The 19551-nt window shown below is 45.1% G+C and overlaps 1 protein-coding gene across 7 annotated transcripts in view; it reads right to left on the bottom strand.

Moving 5' to 3' along the window:
• GZF1 (GDNF inducible zinc finger protein 1) overlaps window positions 1-19551 on the bottom strand; it is a 37860-nt gene that overhangs the window by 10583 nt on the left and 7726 nt on the right. Inside the window, exons 2-4 of one of the 7 annotated variants that reach the window (XM_044263559.1) lie at window positions 12879-13310; window positions 7073-7206; window positions 2756-3009 (exon numbers count right to left, since the gene is read on the bottom strand). The gene's annotated coding sequence lies outside the window, so the exon portion shown is untranslated. Of the gene's footprint in view, window positions 1-6; window positions 27-2755; window positions 3010-3444; window positions 3748-7072; window positions 7207-12747; window positions 12851-12878; window positions 13311-19551 lie in introns of those variants that run through there. The other 6 variants (XM_044263560.1, XM_044263562.1, XM_044263563.1 and 3 more) reach the window with 6 other exon arrangements.

Below are 19551 nucleotides of genomic sequence, written 5' to 3'. Positions count from 1 at the left end.
ACTCACCTCCCAGCCGGCGTTGCCGCCGCCGCCGCCGCTACCGCGCGTCCACCGGCCCAGGCCCCCGGGGACCGACGGCTGGCTGGGCGGGGCGGGACAACAGCGCGGGCGCCGCCAATTGGCCGCCCCGGCCCGCCCCGCCCCCAAACGGCCCCGCCCCTCCCGTGTCTAGGGGTGGGGGCTGCGCGCGCACGTCTGACTGCGGAGGCCGTTCGAGCAGAGTTACGTGATTCGACAGATGCTTGGAGCCCAAGTCCACGCTGGATTGCATCACCAGCCGCGAGTCACGGTTTGCTCCTGCGCAGAAGACAACGAAGGCGGTTCCGTGGCAGTTCTTGGCGCGGCGGGGGCGAAGCCGGGCGAGCCCCAGAAGGTCACGTGAGTGGGGGAGGGGTGCGTGGTCACTTTCGGGCCTGTCTTCGGTTGCCTGCCCGTGGCATTTGTAGTCCGGGTGCTACACGTAGTCCGGTGCGTTGTCCGCCACTCGAAGAAGGGGAGGATCTACGATGCCGGCTGGCACCGGGAAGGAGCTGGCGTTCCGCGTGCGTCCTGAGACTGGCCGGTGGCGGACAAAGCGCTTCCATGCGCTGCAGGACGGGGTTGGCTAGGGGCGGGGTGCTCGGCGGGCATTCTTCCCGCAGGGTCGCCGCCAGAGTTGGCCCCGGCCCAAGAGCCACGAGACCCCACCTCTCACCTTGCTTCAGCGTACCGTGTAGGGTCCCGGGAGTCTGCAGCCACGCACGTGGTTTGAGTGGTCATTGTGGAGCTTCCCGAAGACCCAGCCGCCCTTCGGTGGAAAGAATCCATGCTCCCTCTTTGAATCCTTCAGCCCCAAACCTTGCTGCTTCCATGCATCCTTGTGCATTCTTAATCAAAATCCTGTTCTGGAAGACTCGCCTTAAATTAAACTTCAGTTCTCCATTAATCCGGCCTGACTTCCCGCTGTGAGCCAATGGCTAAAGTTTTGCTCACTGTGGCCAGCGTAGAGCTGGGTGGGGTCTTACCCTCAGGGTGTGTCGGTAATTTGTAGGACTATAAAACGCAGATTAAAAATCAGATGCTTAACTTTCTGTTGAAAATATTTTCCTCCCCTCTTTGAGCATGTAGTTTAGAAAAGTGATCATTGTAAGTATTTTCTCTTTGAGATGTACCTAATTCCTTCTGAAGACTAGCTAGGCCCTGAGTCAGCTTTATGATCCAGAACCTAGAACAGCTGTGTTCAAGGGCTCCTGAAGCCATCTGTTCGCAGTGTAAGCATCCAGAGAGAAAGCGCCAATCTCCCAGTTTCCTAGGAGACTAATTTTAATGGGCGCCTTGTTCCAAAGTTGCACAACTAACTCCTGTCATAAAGGTATGAGAAGTGTGTTTTTACTCTGGATAAACCAAGTAGATGACCTAGATAGTCATCCCACTCACCAGGTAGAGAGCATGAACTATGTGTGATCAGTAGTAGTGTCTAGTCGTCTTACTGGAGCACTAGTTATTACTGTACATCGAGATAGATTGTACCTAGTTAGCTAACATGAAAAGGCTGAGATTTCTTTCCTTATCAATTGCCTGTGATGCATGTTACATTCTGGTTTAAGGCGTATTCAATAATACGCCTTAAAAAGTGTTTTCTTTACTACTTTTATAGAGATTAGGGGAGATTTATTTTCAGTTTTATCTCAACAGGAGCCAGCTTCCCACACATACTAGGTACTAAGTCAGTATTTGAAGAGTGAAAGAGAGGCATCTTTGCTTAGGCACACTCCTTTTTGTAGTCCATGATTCCAGGAAATTGGTATGAACACAATTTTCACTTGTGGCCCCAGATCCAGAATAATTTTTTATTTTATGATTTTGTTTTACATTGCTAAAAGTTGATTTGCATCCTCACTTAAATCTTCATTGCTTTTTGGCCATTTGTGTATTTCCTTTGGAGAAATTTTTATTCATTCAGATCCCCTATTTTTTTAGTTATTGTTCTTTTTATTATTAACTTTTATATTCTAGATGAAAGTCCCTTATCACATATATTTTGTAAGTATTTCTTTTTACTTTCTGGATAGTATCTTTTGAAGCACAGGGTTCTTAACTCTGAGGGACTCCAGTCTAATTTATTTCTTTCTTGCTTTTGGAAACTTGCTTAATCCAAGGTCATGATGATTTATCCCTACATTCTTCCAAAAGTTTTAGCTCTTACATTTAAATTTGATACATTTTGAGTTAACTTCTGTATACATATGAGGTAGGGGTCCTGCTTAATTCTAACTGCAGGAGATTATCCAGTTGTCCCAACATTTGTTGGAAAGACTGTTCTTCCCCATTAAACTGTGTGGCCTTCCTGTCAAGAATCATTTGACTGAATGTCACCATTTACTTCTGGACTCTGTTCAGTTGATCCACAGGACTATCCTCAGTACCACACTGTCTCAGTTAGTGTGGAGTTTTCCTTTTTCATGGAGAGGTTTTAAAATTCTTGCTGATCTGCCAGTCTTTTCTCTTGGGTTTTCTCTTGCTGATTTTAAGCTCAGGAAACACTTCTAAATATAGAGAGGACAGGAAGAACACAAGTGCAGAGATGGTGCCCAGAGCACCTACAGTGTCCAGAACACGCTGTACATGTGGCTCTGAGATTCCTGGTAGCCAAAGAGAAAAAAGCCATAAAGCTTTGTCTACAGAAAAAACAATGCAAATTTAGTTTGCTCAGAGGAAGTTTTACATACAGTGTGGGAAATATGTATCCTAAAGAGCATTCTTAAGATGAACTGACCTCCATGTTTTTCTCCATCATCATTTTCATCTTTTCTCTTTTCTTCAAATTTGCATTAAATGAATTTGCTCCCTCCTCTTCACAGCCAGCAGATTCCCTGTGATTGGCCCCTGCTGATCCAGGATCTGATGCTGCCCCTGTGTTCCTCCAGGTACATCTGTTTCATCATGTCTTGCCCCTGATCAGCTGGTAAGTGGGACCACCACCCAGCACACTGGCTGCAGTTTTTGTCTTGTCTGGATTCATGTATTTCTCTGTAGAAAAACAAGATGTAATTGCAGTGGATAAACACTCATTTACATGAACTGGGAAACTATAAGAAATAAGGTAAATATTGGAATGAGATATAATGCACAGCTCACATCCCCTATGTGGGGATCAACACTCAAGGGGAAACAGGCTGATGAGAGACCGGTGGGTTCCGGATTTAAAAAAAAAAAAAAAATTACTCCTTCTTAACCACAGGATTTGAGGCAAACAGACCCAGTCTTTCAGTGCATGCCTCTCTAAGAGCCCCTGGACAGGTGGAGGCCTTGGGAACATCTCCCGTCACTGTGGTCTTAGACACACTAAAAGAATGTGCTTTAGTGGGTTAGTGGTGCCAGCCCCTTGGTATTTAGTGTCCAAACATGGCAGTTCCTTGGGGGAGAGCCTAAAACCTCAGAGATGGGCAAGAAAATGGCACGTACCATTCAGAGACCTCCTGGGTGTAGAGCAGCGGCTCTGGGGTGGGCACAGGACAGACTGCTGGAGTGGCTGCACATCTGTTTCAACCTGGGTGGTGGTTACAAGTGGGTCTGTAACTAAGCTTAATATTTGTTTTATGTAGTTTTCTGTATTTGTGTCTTATTTTTCAGTAAAAAGAAAGTAAAAGGAGATAAAGAAGGCATGCTTATTCCTCTCTACCATGGAACATGTGTTCAGTCAGTGTGCATGCTCTATTGTTGACTGCAGACATGTGGCCACTTCTCTACTTGGTCTTTTGTTTCCCACAGGGTAGTTATTGGGTCACTCAGATCACCAGCAGGGTCTCTTTAGTTACATTATAAGCTCACTTTGTTCCCGCAAGCGAAGCAAAAGGAATGGTATGTGTCACCTTGAATTGCTGACCCTGCCAGGAGCCAAAGATCTTTCCCAAGTTAGGCTGTAGAAACACGATTTGAAAAATCCCAGCAAAAGAGCCAACTATGTAATAACTTGACAATCCTGCTACAAATCTTTAGAAATGGTAGCTTAAATATAGCAGCTGTCGTTTGAATTCATGGCCAAGTTTGCAAGAAATCTGGAAAATCTCTGGGGTCCAGAAATAAAGAGGGAGCTCAGTATGAAGCCTGTTGGTGTAGGAGCTGCACTGCCCTAGAAGGGGCTGTGGGTCTGGTCTTAATAATAGAGCTAGGAGTCTGGATTTACACACACACACACACAAAGTAAAGAACAGTGAAAGTGGAAAGTAAGGACAGTGAAACCTTGCATAAAGCTGAGCCTCAGAAAGCTGAGAACCACACCCTCAATGAAAACAATAGTTTAGAGAAAACAAAATCTATCAGCACAGAGAATTAAGTAGTTGTTGAGTTTTTCCTGAGTTAGGGGTGTAAAAGTCTCCCCTGAAGGTTTGTAAATATGGGCCTGCAGATGCACATGGAGTTGTTGTTCAAGTTATGCTCCCCTGAGACCTGGGAACTCGTTAACTTGGAAATTAACAGAAAGCCTGGTCTCTGGCCAGAAACATTCCAGGAGCACCCGTAGAAGCTAATGTAAAACTGCTCTGGAGGGACGGACAAGGGAGCAAGATTCCTGAGCAAGTGGAAGCCAGCGGTGGAACAGTCAGCAGGTTGGACCTGTAAAAACTTTACTGGGACTCTCAGATTCCACCATAAATATGTTCACATTGTTTAAAACAAAAGAAGGACTTAAATATGTGAGAATAAGATAAAGAATAAGCAGATATGAAACAGGACTAAATAAAACTTCTGAAAGTTAAAATATACTCACTGAAATAAAACGCTGCGTTGAGGTAAGCAGCAGGTTTGGCACAGCTGAAGAATTACTGGGCTGTAAACAGACCTAAGGATATTACCAAGAATGCAGTAGAGACACAAGTGGGAGATAAGAAAGAGAGGTTAAGGAAGATGGAGGAAAGAATAATAAAGTCTAGTATATTCCCAGTAGGACTTGAAGAAGGAAGAAAGACTGAGAGGCAAGAGCCAAAGAAATATTGGCTGGTAATTTTCCAGAACTAAATAAAGAAACTCTCAGGTTTGGGAAGGATGGATAAAAATAAATTTATATCTAATCACAATATAATGAAACTACAGAATGACAGAACCAAAGAGATCTTAGAATTATCCAGAGACAGACCAGAGAGGACTGAGTAAGATTATCTAAGATCATAAAAGGAAGCGTGTGATGTGAGAAGAGTCATGTGGAGGGCCTCCAGATCAAGGTAAGGAGATAGGCAACCATAAATTCAGCAGGAGAAATGCTGAAGAGCAAGTAGCAGCCTTCTTTATGGAAACGAAAAAGGATGAATTCTACAGTAAAACAAAATTCCCCATTCAAGAATTGATATTTTTCTTCCCCTCAATTTTTCTAGTTTCTGGTCTTATCCGATGTGTGCCAGTTTTTTTCCAACTTCACTGGCCCAAGGGAGGCTCTGATAGTTGGTAAAATAGTATTTCTGCATGTGTCTGCAGGGATAGGAGAAACTAGCATTTGGTTCCGTAGACTGAATAAAGAAGATCCACCTTCACCAATGTGGGCCGTATCATCTAATCCATTGGGCCCAAGTGGAACAAAAAGGCAAAGCGAGGGCTAATTCTCTCTCTTCTTGAGCCAAGACATCCATCTTCTGCCCTCAGAGCTCAAAGCTCCTAGTTCTTGGGCCTTTGGACTCCAGCATGTACACCACTGGTCTCTGACCTCAGACTGAATGATTCCCTGGCTTTCCTGTTTTTCACCTTGCAGCCAGCAGAGTGTGGGGCTTGGCCTCCAGAGCCGCATGACCCAGTTCCTGTCATGAATCTCCTCTTTATTTATCTCAATATATCTAGCTACTGTATCTCTGGAGAGCATGGACTAATCTACCATTCCATATCCTCTAACCACCTTGACCTTGCCCTTGCCCCCCACTCCCCATTTTAACTGTCACTTTCTGACCCTATCTGAAAATTCTTGGCACTAAGATATACTCTCAGGACAGAAAACCTATTAAATCATGGCCTCAATTAATTCTCCAAAGTTTTCAAACCACTACTTCTTGGAATATGTGTCACATTTTCTCATATGAGTCCATTACACTGCATTCAAATCTACAATTGAAAGAGGTTTCCTTGTTAATGAATCTATATTACAATGTAAAAATTCTTACGGTTGATAATAAAATTTGATTTTATATTTTTATGTATTTTATATTTTGAATATCTTCAAATGAATGTCTGGTAAAGTTCATCTTATAAATACAACATTAGATGATAATCCATTCACTTGCCTACTCTAAGGTTCAAAATAAGAGTCCAACCCGCAGGTTCTAAAATCAAATTATAAGTCTCAGCTCTCTGGTGATGAAGCAAATGTTTCTATCTGCCATTTAAACATCTTACCTTTTTTGCTGTTTCTTCATTAAGCAATTCCAATAGTAAGTCAAAGTGACTGGAAGTTTAAACCCTGACAAAACCTGCTGTAATTTACTGTGAACACAGTCTCTCTCTCTCTCTCTCTCTCTCTCTCTCTCTCTCACACACACACACACACACACACACACACACACACACGTGTCCCTACCATGAGTGTTGCAGGCAGCTCACTACAGAACCTGCACAGCTCTCCACAGCACCCACATTCATAGGGCTTCCCCTAGTGTGGCTTCCACTGTGCCTGGCACACTGCACTTCATGACAGAAAGGACAAGCCTGGAGGATTTCCTCTTTCTGGGCCCCCAGAGGACACTGGGATGAGGGCTGCTCTCCAGGCAGTTGGAGGACATTGATCTCAACTGCAGTCATTCAGTCATTCAGGACTGCCCATAGTTCTCCAGGCCCTGGGGTCTGAAGAGTGCAGTCATGACTGCATGGGCCTCCCCAGCAAGGCCTAGAAGCTCCCTCACCACCTTGGTAGCAGCCCCCACCTGCTGGGCTCCCTTCCATCTGCCCACAAGTCACATCTAGTTTCCATGCTCCTCCCGTGCCCTTTGCCTCTGGGCACTCCAGTTGCCCACCTGCTGACAAGGCTCTGTCCACATGCGTGCCACAGTTTTTTCTTGGGAGGAAGCACCTACTTTTCCCATCCCTGGCCCCCAGACCTTGAGGCCCCGCCACTCACACAGCTGGTGTTCTGTGATGTTCCTCCAAATCTTCCATTGGCTCTCATTTCTTCACAAATATCCAGCAGACCCTGGCACTCTGGTCTCTCAGCTTCCTCTCTTTTGGTGCAATTTTTCTGATTCAGTTTGTGTCCTGTAAATAAATTGCAGAAATGAGGCAAATTCATCGATGCAAATGTCACCTAAAGCAATCTATCTGTTAATGTCTGGTGTCTCATTTCTGAGACAGTCCTTGAAGCAGCTGCTTGAAATAGCTAAGATACTCGGTGGACCAGAACAGCTGCCAGGGTCCCAGGTGAGCAAGGTGCAGTGTCACAGCCCACGATCCCACAGATCCCACGATCACCCCAGCCCGCAGCGGTGAGCAGGACACTCAGAGGATCCAGTCAGCACCTTTACGACTCATGAGCTGCTGCTGCTTCTCCATCTGGTCAGAGAGGAAAAACTAATAAGCAGAACTGAACAGGAGCAATTGAAGACAATGCTGATGACCGTCATTTAGCTCTTTTTGTTCGGGGGTGAATTATAGTGTGAAAAGGACTTGCCCTTGTGAAAGCAGCATGCCCTGGTAGAAGGGCAGCTGGGGTCAGTGAGCCTGGAAGCTGTGTGGCCTGGGATGATGGCTTGGCTTGCCTAGGCCACAGGCTCCTCCTCAATGCAGGGCAGATTCTTCTGAGCCCTCCTCAAGCCACCTGCACACACCTGCTCCTACTGGGTGTGGACAGGAGTCCGTGACCTCAGGGAAGGGGGTTAGCCACTGGGCACAGTAAACACCCAATAGTGACAATTCCGACTGTCCCCACTCTACTTTCCAGCTTCTGATTTGGACAAACCTACGTATAGTCTCTGCTATCTTTGTTTCAGCTTAAAAAAAAATATGGCTGAACTCTGATCATTCTAGAACATCTCTGCCCTCCTCCCACACTTGTTGGCTCCTCCTTCTTCCACCCACATGCAGCCCTGGTGTTCACCGGGAAGTGGATCCCACAGTTACTCCCCTTCCTCAGAAGGGTTTCCTGATGCTATCTCAGTTCCTACAGGATGGGGTTTACCCTAGCTATGTGCGCTAAGGATGTGGCCTTTCTGCAATCCAAGACTGCTCCTGCTCCTACCCCACCCAGGACCTTCCCTTTCTCCTACACACATAGGTCCCCTCCCTCAACCTCCCCCAAAACTGGTCCTAATTCTCAGTTTAATAAAAAGGAAAATAAGACCAAAATACATTTCATGCTCACAGTGGGTGAGCCACAGTGCCAAGTATATTGCTAGCATTACTCAATTCTCACAAAACTCTGAAGGGGTAGTACTTTTAGCTCTTTTTGCAAATGAAGGAACTGTGGCACAGAGGATAAGGATCTGAAGCACCAAAGCCAGAAATTTATCTACAGAGCCAAGAAGCTCCAGAGTGCAAGCTCTACCCAGACCGTAAGGCTTCCCAGCTCCAGTAATAATCCAAAGGGAGCTGGAGAGGGTGTGATTAAATAGCCTCTGAAAAGTGCCACATCTTCCGTTTGCATGAATCCAAAAGTGAACATTAAGAAGGGTGGTTTGTGCAAGAGCCCAGGAACTCAGCCTTCTCTGGCCATATCACCACCATCTCTCACCTCTACACTCCTTGGGCACTGAGGCCAGGGCTCTTGCAATGGCTGCAGAGCCCCACAGCACAGGCCATTTGCACATCCTGGCCTGATCTTCCCTCTTCCCCCACTTAATTCCCACATATCCCTTCCGCCTCCATTCAGTTGTCTCCTCCCCAGGAAAGCCAAGTGCCCTGACTGTGACAGAGCCCCATTCCATAGGCTCACAGTTCCAAGAACCACTCAGTAGTCATACATATGACAAGTGTGATGTAGTACTTATTTGGTGATCATTGGATTACAATCCTCCTCCTCCAACTAGGCTGTGGGGTTTATGAGCACAGAATGGTGAAACCCTAGCAGCCAGCTCTGCATCCTGGCATCTAAGTCTTTGCTAAATGAATGAATGAGTGAGTGAATAAATCAAGGAATGACCACTCATTTGTCTCTTGCACAGGGCCCCCCAGGCTGCCAGCTGCCTCCGGTGTCATTGGTTCCCTGAAAATTTCACAGCAGTTGCCACGCAGCTTCCCAACCTTTCCTATCCTCATAACCTCCTCATTCTTTTGCCAATGGCTGGTCTGTCTCATTGACAGACTTGACTCTCAGTGCTGTCCTAGACATGATGATGTGGGAAATGGGCATTGTCTTATGCCCTAAACAAGCCAAACTGGAGAAAACTACATGATTTCAGGTGACTATTTCCGGCTTCTCCTGGCTGAATTCAGTTCTGATGCACTGAGCAAGAAGGAAGAAACACTTATCACACAGCTTCATTTCATTTCCCTAACACCAGAGGAACACATTCAATGTGCCTACTATGTGGGTTGAGGTTCTCTGGAGCCCCAGTGGCAGAAGGGTTGCTTCGACCTTCACTGAGGACTCCTCCACACAGCGGCGGTGCTCCTGTCACTTGGGATGCAGGTTATGATCACAGGTCAGAGTTTCTAGGATTCTGAACCAGGTGATATCTGCAGAATGCCTAAGTGGCAGCGCACAGTGCGTCTGTAATGAGCACTTTTCTAAACTGATGCACAATTCTGGAAGAATCTAATTGAAAGTTATGGATCTCCTTTCTGGAAAAAAAAACAACTATATACACATAGGTCATTTACACATAGTCTCAGAGTCTTCACAGGCTCCCAGAGGCCCATCTGCTAAAGGAAAAGAAGGACCAGTTCTCAGGCTAATCTCCTCTTTCAGCAGATATTAATTTGTGATTTATTTTTAAGTGTTTAAATGTTAAGAGAGTCATATGTCTAGGCCAAAGTTCGCTCCTCCTTACAGTTTACCTCAGCTCACTTCCAAACATCCTTCCATCCCGGCTTGCAACAATGTCACACCAGACCTCTCTCCACTGGACTCTCAGGTGGAGACCACTGATGTATTCTCTCAGAGCATGCTAGTTGGTACCACAGCTGAGCCCACAGAGGGACACAGTTTCTACACAGGGATCCGTAAAGATCTCTAAGATGTAGTTTGTTGGAAGTTTTTGGTTTGATGTGCTTGATGGCTTTGAGTGGAACTGGATCTGTGGAAGTTGCTGGTTTCAGCTATCCTAAGCTCATCTCACACAGGCTCGTGAGCTTCTTCCTGTGCTCACTGAGAACAGCAAGGTGTTGGCAGCACAGCCCCAGTTTTGCCAGCAACAACTGCATGACTTGCAGCTCACCACAGGCATTGAGAAAAACAGGCGAAGGAAGCTCTAAGCACCAAAGGTGAAGGAAAGGTCATTTGCCTTTTAAAAACACTTTTTATCTTTAAGGCACTGCTCCTTGAAGATCTTTGTATATCTTTTTACAATGCTTCTGGACTGAATCTTTCTTTAGTGTTATGAAGAAATATATATAACAACAACTTCACCAACTGAACCCAGTTTAAGTGTGCACTTTGGGGCAATAAGTACATTCACAGTATGCTATAGCCATCACCTCCATCCATCTCAGCACTTTCTCAGCATTCCAAACTGAAATTCTGTTAACAATAACATTAACAATAACTCCCCAGTCTGCCTCCCCCGGCACTGGCGACCACCATTCTACTTTCTGTTTCTATGAATCTAACCAGTCTAGGGACCTCATCTCAGTGGAGGTATACAAACTTTGACCTTTGGGATTTGGCTTATTTCACTTAGCACAAGTTCATCCATGTCATAACATCTGTCAAAATTTTATTATCTTTTAAGTATGTACAATAATTCGATTGTACATATATACTGGTCTTGTTTATCCGTTTATTTGTTGATAGATACTCCATTTATCTGTTGGTAGATACTTGAGTTGTTTCCATCTTTTTGCTATTGTGCATATACTGCTGTAAATATTGGTGTGCAGGTATCTGAATTCCTGTTTTCAGTTCTTTCAGGTATATATTTAGAAGCAGTATTGTTGAATCATATGGTAATTCTGTGTTTCTAATTTCTCTATATCCTCAACAATGGACTGAAGCATTTTTAAGCAAGAGATTTTTGCACATATATAATCTTTTCTGCATGATATTCTCAATAGTTTTATCAAAACTCTCAATGCCCTTAATAGTTAAAAAAAAAAAAAATAAAGTTCTTAGTATTCAGGATTTGAGCCCAAATAAAATGTCTCCAAGAAAAGCCGATCTGATAATTCATGGCAGGAGATGGGGAACATACTAATAAAGGACACTTTATTTTGAAAAGAGTTCAGGTTCCATTAAGAGTTAAAAATGCATATATCAAAAAAATGCATGTATCTTCTCATCACAAGCATCACATTCAGATAAGTATAATCCAGCCATCACATTTACATAAATTTAATCTTTTAAATCAACTTTGCTTCTACATGGAATATCAAAAAGGGTGATGCACCACTTTTTAGAGAACAATTTCAAATAAAACCTTTCTGTAACACTACTGCAATCTTACTATCAAGAATCTCATGTAAGTATTTAAAACACCACATGACGTTAGAATCTGCTAGAAGTCTAAATAGACATAAAAACAACATATGTGGGGGTGCCTGGGTGGCTCAGTCATTAAGCATCTGCCTTCGGCTCAAGTCATGATCCCAGGGTCCTAGGATGGAGTCCTGAATCAGGTTCCCTGCTCAGTGGGAAGCCTGCTTCTCTCTCCCCCATTCCACCTGGTTATGTTCTCTCTCTCTCTCTCTCTTTCTCTCTCTCTCTCTCTCTCTCTCTGTCAAAAAAATAAATAAAATCTTAAGTAAATAAATAAAATCTTTAAAACAACAGCAACAACATGTGTAGACAAGAGCAGCTAGGATTCTGTATTCCATGTAAGATAGTTAGCATTCATTGCCAGAAAGACTTCTTCAGTTGGGTGTCATAATAACTCTAGTGCTTGACCAAGTGAAGAAACCAGATATGACTATAATAAATTTTATATTCAGTTCCCTTTAGAAATGCCAGATAATCAGGTTCAAAGGAAGAAATTATGTCAAGCTTCTTTACAGAATTTTTGGAAATCAATAAGAAAAAAAACACACCAGCAACCCAAAACAGAATTAGCAAAGAACACAGACAATTCAAATACAGGTATACAAATAGCAGAGATTTCACTGACAAATGAAATAGTATAAAAATGACAGACCAATATCTAGATAAATTGCCCAAGGTTAAACACAACGTTTGATGCAGCAAAAGTATCCATGGGAAATGCAATCTCAGGGTCAGTTAGGAAAAAAAAAAAAAACTATCTATTCATGGAACTGTCCTTACGCGTTAGCTATCCTGAAGAAATACAAGGAGGTGAGCAATTTTCACGTAAAGGCACTCACTGGAGTGCAATTACTAAAAGTTTAGAAACAGAGTACTTTCCCACAAGGAGAGGACTGAATAATTTACATATATCTATGCATTGGTTTATTATGCAGTCACTGAAGTAACGTTTAAAATTATTTACTGGAACTAGTGGTAATTACTACACAATGTATACATTTATAAAGTATGCTATAAATGGAATTTTGTCAGCTATTACTTCCAGTAAACCTGGAAAACCTTGGGGGAAATGCTCACTTTATCATAATGAGTAAAGGAGATTACACTATTCTCATAAGAAATGATCTGATTTAAAAAACAAGTCTATAAAACTAGATAAGGAACCGTACCGAACTCTACACCGGGGAGGAGCGCGCGACCGTCTCGGCCCCGCCCACCAGGACACGCCAGCCGCTCACCGGGCGCCACCCGAGTCCACCCCGCAGTCCAGGCCACGCCCCTCACGGACTCCCAGACGCACCACTGAAGTGAGGGCCAGGCGGCTCACCGCGCATTGGCTGTCGGGAAGTCCGCCCCTCTCAGCCGAGACCTCTCCTTTTCAGGGCTCCTCCGAGGGCAGACGGCGGAGCTAGGGCGCTGGGTCACGTGGGGCGCGCCGCCGCGGGTGCTGTCAGGCCGCCTTCCAGTTCGTCCTCGGTGGTCTCAGGATGATGATGTTAGCGCCATCCTGAGTCCCGGGAAGTCCAGCTAAGGTGGGGGAGCTCTTGGTTCACAGGGCGGCTGCGGGCAAGGGCGCCGGTTTGCAGGTGTCCTTGAGTACCAGCGAGGGGACAGTAGTCAGTCAGGCGTCGAGGCCGCGGCGACCCAGAGCCTGGCGGCCTGGCGGTTCTCGGGTAGGAACGACGGCGCCGCCTACTGGGTGATTTTCTTAACGTTTGTATTCCCAGGCTTCCTAAAACCAAGAAGGGGTTTATTCCAGATGAAATGATGCATATTTACATAACTTGGGGGTCAAAGTTTGAATTTTAGCACCCGCTGTAGATTTGGGCAGATCATTATAACTTTAAGTTACTTCTCACAAGGTTAATTGGTGACTTTTAAATTTTTTAAATGTGTATTTTTTTTGAGACCCCAATATGTTTCAGTGAAGCATCTACCTAGAGACTTCATTGCGCTAGGTCAGGCTCGGGTTGGCTGCTCTGTGGCGAGCAGTGAGGCCTCTCATCGTGGATACCTGCAACTTGAATGCCCTTTACACCTGCCTACGAAAACATACTCTTAATTCTTTTTTTTTAAGATTTTATTTATTTATTTGACAGAGAGAGATCACAAGTAGGCATAGAGGCAGGCAGAGAGAGAGAGGAGGAAGCAGGCTCCCCGCTGAGCAGAGAGCCCGATGCGGGACTCGATTCCAGGACCCTGAGATCATGACCTGAGCCGAAGGCAGTGGCTTAACCCATTGAGTCACCCAGGTGCCCCATACTCTTAATTCTTAAATGAGATTTTAATCGAAAAAACAAAACATGCATACTATAAAAATGGAGAGTCTGAGAGAATATAAATCAAATGCCTTGTCCCTACATTAAGACCCTAAAATCCAAACCCTAAGGACAGCTATTGTTAAGTTTTTGCCAATCCTTCCAGAAAGCCCACACATACAGCGCAAGCCTAAAAGGAATCTCATTTTTTAAACATGAAAATCAATTTTCTCAACTGTAAAATGAGGTTGGAAATAGTGCAAAACACCTTGAATAGTTCTTGGAATGTTGATTGCACTGCCTGTGATAACTATTGTTAATATTCTACAAAGATTTTAAATTTTTATCTCCAAGATTTCATGTCCTTCATACCATGTACAAGTCTGCCTCTTATTATTTTCAAGGCTGCACAATAATCCATTCTGTGGGAATATTATAATTTGCTGAATCTCTTCGTGTTGGACATTTGAGATGTTTTCATGATTATCACAAAGACTGCTATGATTAATTATCTTGTATGAAGATGTGTGTGTTTATGGCCATCTGCAAAATATTCATAGAGTTGACCCTTGAGTAACAGGGGGTTAGGAGCACTGACCCCTCTATAGTCAAAAATCCACATACAACTTTTTTTTTTTAAGATTTTATTTATCTTATTTGACAGATAGAGATCACAAGTAGTCAGAGAGGCAGGCAGAGAGAGGGAGGAGGAAGCAGGCTCCCTGCTGAGCAGAGAGCCTGATATGGGGCTCGATCCCAGGACCCTGGGATCATGACCTGAGCCGAAGGCAGAGGCTTTAAACCACTGAGCCACCCAGGTGCCCCCCACATACAACTTTTAACCACCCCCAAACCTAACGACTAATAGCCTACTGTTGTCCAGAAGCCTTACTGATAACATAATTGATTAACACATATTTTATATGTATTATATACTATATTCTTTCAAGAGAGTAAGCTAGAGAAAAGAAAAACACTAAGAAAATTATAAGAGAGAATGCATTTACAGTCTTGTAATGTAAAAATTCCATGTTTAAGTGGACCCACGTCGTTCAAACCCATAGTAACTGCACATAGAAATGGAACTACAAAGATAAGTAAGTGTGTTTGAAATGTCACTTGCCCTCAGAAGAACCTGCACCAATCAGCATCCCCCCAAACTGGGCAGGAATGCTCCCTTCCCTGGACCCTAACCAACATGGAGTACAGCAAAATGTTTTGGTTCATTATCACTATGATGAATGAAAAGTACTAGTGATTCACGTCTGTTGGACAACTTTATTGAAAGTTGCCAAGCGGCCCATCACACTGCCTTACATGTTAAAAAAGATTAATTGAGGGGTACCTAGGTGGCTCAGTCAGTTAAGTGTCTGACTCTTGGTTTTGGCTCAGGTCATGATCTCATTGGTTTTGAGCATGAGCTTGCCCTCTGCCCTTCCCCCCACCTTGAGCTCTGTCTGGCTTGCTCTAAAATAAGTAAGTCTTTAAAAAAAAAAAAAAATGACTTGACTTCCAAAAGACCTGGAGGTGGTGCACATGGGGTTTGTGGTTGGATTAGTTCTATGGTACATCAAACCACCATGCACCCAATTTCCTTTTTCCTTCTGCTCCTGAGTTGTTTGCTTGGCCCAGGTCCCTGAACCTGCTGCTCTGGCAGTAGCAACAGGATTATTCTGACTGCCTGAGACCCACTAGAAGTTTACCCAGAGATGAGCAGGGGTCCAGTCCCTTAAAAATCTATTACAAGGGGGATTCTAGGGAAATGGCCACAACATCCACTACAGCAACATGTAATTTAAAAGTGAGATTAGGGGGGCCTGGGCAGCACAGTCAGTATAGTGTCATCCAACTCTTGGTTTCAGCTCAGGTCATGATCTCAGGGTTGTGAGATTGAGCCCTGCGTCAGGCTCCAAGCTCAGCACGGTGTCTGCCTGAGATTCTCCTTCTCCCTCTGCCCCATCCACTTGTGCGTGCACATTATCTCTCTCTCTCTCTCTTTCTCTCTCAAATAAGTAAATAAATAAATCTTTTAAAAAATTAAAAATAAAAATGAGGTTGGAGTGCTTTGTCTGATCTTAATAGGTCATCTGTATTGCTATGATCTGCATGCATGAATCTTTTTCCAAGTTTTCCAGTTTGCTAAGCCTTTTACTGATTTATAGAAATTATGGTAAAGGAACTGGTAAATGGTAAAGAAATTCTCTTTAAATTGTTAAGAAAACATCATGTCCTGTGACAGATATTTTCCTCAATTTATTGGCATCCTTTAGGCTCTGACAGTAGCGCCTCCTTAAATTTTGCACCGTAGGCACCTCATCTTACCGAGACCCAGCCTTCTGTCTACGGGACAGAGGAACTTCCTGCAGCATATTTTTTTTTAAAGATTATTATTTATTTATTTGACAGACAGAGATCACAAGTAGGCAGAAAGGCAGACAGAGAGACAGGGGGAAGCAGGCTCTCTGCTGAGCAGAGGGCCCGATGTGGGGCTCGATGTGGGGCTCGATCCCAGGATACTGGGATCATGACCCGAGCCGAAGGCAGAGGCTTTAACCTACTGAGCCACCCAGGTGCCCCTCCTGCAGCTCCTCCTGCAGGAGACATGGTGCCAGAATTAGGCCAGGTTGTGGAGGAGGCAGGGCTGGTTTTTAAGGTCAACCAATGCAGCATCTGATCTCTGATCTTCCCCCCAAGACACCAAAGCTACCTGCTCTGAAAGCAGCTCCTACCAGACTGCCCTTCCTAGTCTGAGAGAATCAATATAACTTTAAGTGATTAGTGGGAGAATTTAGGATTCCCTATCCTTTTCCCCTGTCAAGTCTTAGCGGCAGGGTCAGACTCCTAAAGGAAGCCCTTCCCATTCTGCCCCCAAGCCCCCATGCTCCAGGATTGGGCCTAGCTGTACCGATCATTGGTCTCATCCTCACCCCACATATGACCACCCTCTTTCCCATGTGTTTCTGCTTTTTCCCTAAGAGGTGGCATCTATTTCCAAATCTGTTGACCTTGAACTCAGCCATATGACTTGATTGAGCCAATGGAATATGCAGAAGTCACAGTGTGCCAGTTACAAGCCTTGGCATCAAAGGGCTAAGCCTATTCCTACTTGAACTCTTGCACCTCTGCCATCACCATGAGACCACCCCTGGGAAAGCCCACTGATCCCAGCAGGAAGATGGGGGCATATGGATCAGAGATTTGCCAGCTAAGGTGAATCAGCTCAGCCCAGGCTAGAAGAGCACCCCTGCACACCCACCAACCATAACTTGCAAACTCCAATAAGATCAGTTATGCCTCAGCCTTGTGTCACCTGAACGAAGTAAAAGCTTCTGCTGTGTGCTACTGAGGTCTGGGGATTATCTGTTACGCAGCATTATTGAAACCATAAGTAACTCACACAGAACCCTACAGAAATCTGTGCAGTCTTTTCCTATTGTATTTACATACTGAACCCTGACTTCAGTCAATAAACTGCTAGCACAATGAGGTCTCACTTTGGGGACATACCTATTTCCAAAAACTAGCACAATGCACAGACACCATCTTAGCCAAATTCACAGTTATTTTGACCTGTGTTAGAATCTTAATAAGTCTTTATAAACTTATATTTTACTTTTAGTAAAGACACAGGATGTTTTAAAATATTGCTCTGCTACTTTGTTGAAAAAGTGATGAAAACACTGTTTACCCTTAATAGTGGGGGTAAAAATACTTCGCCTGGTCATCCTTAATTTCAGAAATAATGGGGACAAGTTAGAGATGACAACCTGAACACATCTATGCAGTTCTCTGGCATTCTGCAGGACCCCCAAAGACCCCTCTCTGGTTGTTCTTGCCCCCTACCCTGGTGATTGGGAGAGATTTCTGCTCCTGAAGGAACTGCTTGCCAGGAGACTCTTAAGGGTCTTATGGTCCTGCAAGCTGGATTTTGGGGACAGAATGCTAATCACGAGTGGACTCATTGATCCTACTTGTCACTCTGAGGCAGACCTCCCATGGGAATTACCACCCACAAAATTTTAAATGTCTACCATGGGCTTTTAAGACATGGCTTTTTAAGCCTGGATCTTCTGCTGGCCTGTTCTTTCCTCTGGCAGGGGTGGAGGGAATCCCTGGTTCTAAGAGGAGGAGAGCTTCCCTGAGGGTGGTCCAGGCCACACCCCACGCTATGTGGCCCAGCACCTTTCAAGTCCAGGTGGCACCCCCGCATCACTGCTGGCGGGGTTGGAGGAATGATGGAGTGGGCTTCCCTGGGGCCGTCAACTCTGTGCTCAGACTTGGGCTCTAAGAGTGAGGTGGGCATGACCCCGGAGCACCCTGGCATCTCTCAGGCAGGATTCCCATGCCCACAAGTCCCACTTAAGTATCGCGGGCCTGCCACGTGAACAAAACACTTGACAAGTCCTTGGTCAGTGAAGTTAACGTCTGGCCTGGGCAAACAGGGCACTGACAAGTAAGAACATTAATTATATAAAGGTTGAAATGCGATGCCTGCAGAGTCACAGAGTCTGGGGCAGGGCAGTCTGAGGCTTATGGCTCAGAATAGGACAAAGGAAGGTGAACAAAAACTCAAGGGGGTGCACGTGCAACCTGGGGACTCCTGGGAAAGATCTCCGGGCAGGAGAAACAGCCAGCGCAAAGACCCAGAACCAGAGGAAGGGTGCAGGAATGACATAGCTGGACACCTGGGCCCTGCCGGAGGTCCCTAGCCCCAGTCCAAGGGCTCAGCTGATGGTCCAGAGAACCGCTGCTCTTGAAGTACTCTAGAGTGCATGTAGAAATAGGGATCAGTCTTTGAAGACTCAGGCTGCTTCCTAGCGTTGCGGCTCCTGATGTCCCAAAATGGGAGTACTTCTGTGGCTGCCTAAGGTTATGGCCTCTTCATTGTATTTCAAGAAATGTCGTGAGCAAAAAAAAAAAAGGAAAGAAATGTCATGAGCTGGTGTGCTCGACTACCACCAAGTGCTGATGTTTACTATACCAGCATGGATGAAGAGAGACCAGCTGGCCATACATGGACGATGCCATGCTGATATGGGATGGATAGCCTATCTCTAGACAGAAGTCTCAGGGTGACTTTTTCAGCTCTGGCCCTTCCTGGTCATTCCACGTCAGCACAGTCCACTGCCAGCCCATGAAGCCCCCAGAAACAGATGGCCAGATGAGTGTCTTCATTGTGATCTATGGGACAGTGAAGTTTGAGGGCTGTCCACCTTTGTTTTGAAACCACTCACCTGGTCACCACCCACAGATAGGTTTCAGGGAGCTGTCAGGGGTGGAAAGGGGCTCGCCCTCCACAGGGGGGCGCCCTCCACATGACCTGTAGTGTGGAGGCAGGCCTCACTTCCCTTGTGGTTGTGCACAAGGCTGCTGAAGCCCTGTTTTCTACTGAGGTTTACACCTTGAATATGAGCAGTCTATCTGCTGAGTAATTGGCAGTTTTCTGTAAGCTATCTTTTCCCTTGTCCTATAAAAGGACCTAGTTATGAAATCCTGAAATATAAAAATTCAATGGCAATGTTGCCAAGTTAGTGCAGCTGGGATTGGCGGTGGGGGGTGGTTGGAAGAGTGTTGGGGGAAGGTTCATCCATGGCAGCTTGTCCCCACATGCACAGCAGTTCACACATATGTACAGCATTCCTTAGGGAAATAGCTCATCCTCAGGCTAGAGCAGAAGAGTCAGGCACATACTCTAGCCTTTCCACTCCCACCTGA

The sequence above is a fragment of the Neovison vison genome, chromosome 8 (genome assembly GCF_020171115.1).
Source record: "Neovison vison isolate M4711 chromosome 8, ASM_NN_V1, whole genome shotgun sequence".
Taxonomy (NCBI): Eukaryota; Metazoa; Chordata; class Mammalia; order Carnivora; family Mustelidae; genus Neogale; species Neogale vison.
Note: the sequence above shows the minus strand (reverse complement) of the source record. Positions and strands in the feature narration are given on the sequence as shown.